Genomic DNA, 2,719 nt, shown 5'->3' with positions numbered 1-2,719 from the left:
AAAGGCAACCGACAGAATGGGAGAAGATATGTACAAATGACATATCAGGTAAAGGGTTAGTATTCAAAATCTATAAAGAACTTACCAAATTCAACATCCAAAAAACAAATAATCCAGTGAACAAATAGGCAAAAGACATGAATAGATACTTCTCCAAAGAAGACATCCAGATGGCCAACCAACACATGAAAAAATGCTCAAGATCACTCACTCATTATCAGGGAAATACAAATCAAAACCACATTGAGATACTACCTCACACCTGTCAGAATGGCTAACATGAACAACTCAGGCAACAACAGATGTTGGCAAGGATGCAGAGAAAGAGGATCTCTTTTGCATTGCTGGTGGTAATGCAAACTGGTGCAGCCACTCTGGAAAAAAGGATGGAGGTTCCTCAAAAAATTAAAAATAAAACTATCTTACGACCCAGCCATTGCACTACTAGGTATTTATCCAAGGGATACAGGTGTGCTATTTTGAAGGGGCATATTCACCCCAATGTTTATAGCTGCACTATTGATAATAGCCAAAGTATGGAAAGGGCACAAATGTCCATCAACAGATGAATGGATAAAGAATATGTGGTGTGTGTGTGGGTGTGTGTGTGTGTACACAAGTATTACTTGGCAACCAAAAAGGATGAAATCTTGCCATTTGCCAGTGGATGGCACTTTGTGGATGGAACTAGAGGGTATTCTAAGCGAAATTAAAGACAAGTATCATATGACTTCACTCATGAGGAATTTAAGCTACAAAACAGATGAACAGGGGCGCCTGGGTGGCGCAGTCGGTTAAGCGGCCGACTTCAGCCAGGTCACGATCTCGCGGTCCGTGAGTTCGAGCCCCGCGTCAGGCTCTGGGCTGATGACTCAGAGACTGGAGCCTGTTTCCGATTCTGTGTCTCCCTCTCTCTCTGCCCCTCCCCCGTTCATGCTCTGTCTCTCTCTGTCCCAAAAATAAATAAACGTTGAAAAAAAAATTTTTAAAAAAACAAAACAGATGAACATAAGGAAAGAGAAGCAAAAATAATCTAAAAACAGGGAGGCGGACAAAACATAAGAGACTCTTAAGTATAGAGAACAGAGGGTTCCTGGAAGGGTTGTGGGGGGGGGGGGATGGGCTGAATGGGTAAGGGGCATTAAGGAATCTACTCCTGAAATTATTGTTGCACTATATGCTAACTTGGATGTAAATTTAAAAAATAAATTATTAAAAAAATAAAGCAATCCCACTTACAGCTACACCAAAAATGATAAAATACTTAGGAATAAACCTAAACAAAGAGGTGACAGACGTGTACTCTGAAAACTATAAAATACTGATAAAAGAAATTGAAGATGACACAAAGACATGCAAAGACACTCCATGCTTGGAGGAATATTGTTAAAATATTCATACTACTCAAAGCAAGCTATAGATTGAATGCAATCTCTGTCAAAATATGAACAGCGTTTTTTGTAGAAAAATATCCTAAAATTGGTATGGTGACATAGAAGACCCTGAATAGTCAAAGCAATCTTGAAAAACAAAACTATAGGTATCACAATTCTAGAATTCAAGTTGTATTATGTAATTATGCAATCAAAACAGCATGGTACTGGCACAAAAATAGACACAGATCAATGGAACAGAAAACCCAGAAAAAAACCCATGATCATATGGTCAGTTAATATATAACAAAGGAGTAAAGAATATGCAGTGGAAAAAAGATAATCTCTTCAACAAATGGTGGGGAGAAACTACAGCTACATGCAAAAGACAGACAGGTATGTGAAACTGGACCACTTTCTTACTCCATACACAACAATAAACAAAGTGGATTGAAGACCTAAGTGTAAGACCTGAAACCATAAAAATCCTTAAGGAGAGCACAGGCAGTAATTTCTCTGGCATTGGCTATAGCAACATTTTCCTAGATGTGACTCTTGAGGTAAGGGAAGCAAAGGCAAAAATAAACAATTGAGACTACCTTAAAAAAAAAAAAAAAAGCTTCTGCACAGTGAAGGAAATAACAAAACTAAAAAGCAACCTACTGAATGGGAGAAGATATTTGCAAATGACATCTGATAAAGAGCTAGTATCTAAAATCTATAAAGAACTGATAAAACTCAACACCCCCAAAATGAATAATCCAATTATAAAATGGACAGAAGACATGAACAGACATTCCTTCAAAGATGACATCCAGATGGCCAACAGACACATGAAAAGATGCTTAACATCACTCGTCATCAGGAAAATCAGAACTACAATGAGATATGATCCTCACACCTGTCAGAATGACTAAAATAAAAAATGCAAAAACCAACAAGTATTGGCAAGGATGTGGAGTAAAAGGAATGTTCTTGCACTGTTGGTGGGAATGCAAAGTAGTCCAGCCACTGTGGAAAACAGTATGGAGTTTCCTCAAAAAGTTAAAAATAGAACTATCCTACGATACAGTAATCCCACTACTGAGTATCCCCCCACCCCAATACAAAAACACTAATTCAAAGGGATACATGTACCCCTATGTTTATTGCAGCACTGTTTACAACAGCCAAAGTGGAAGCAGCCAAAGTGCCTATTGATAGATGAATGGATAAAGAAGATGTGGTTGTTAATACACACACAGGAATATTACTCAGCCATAAAAAGGAATGAAATCTTGCCTCTTGCAACAACATAGATGGAGCTAGAGAGTGATGAGGGAGCATAAGACAAGCTGGCAGGTTAC

The sequence above is a fragment of the Puma concolor genome, chromosome A2, assembly GCF_028749965.1.
Source record: "Puma concolor isolate L17-30 chromosome A2, mPumCon1.1.hap2, whole genome shotgun sequence".
Lineage (NCBI taxonomy): Eukaryota > Metazoa > Chordata > Mammalia > Carnivora > Felidae > Puma > Puma concolor.
This window is presented reverse-complemented; position numbering follows the sequence as displayed.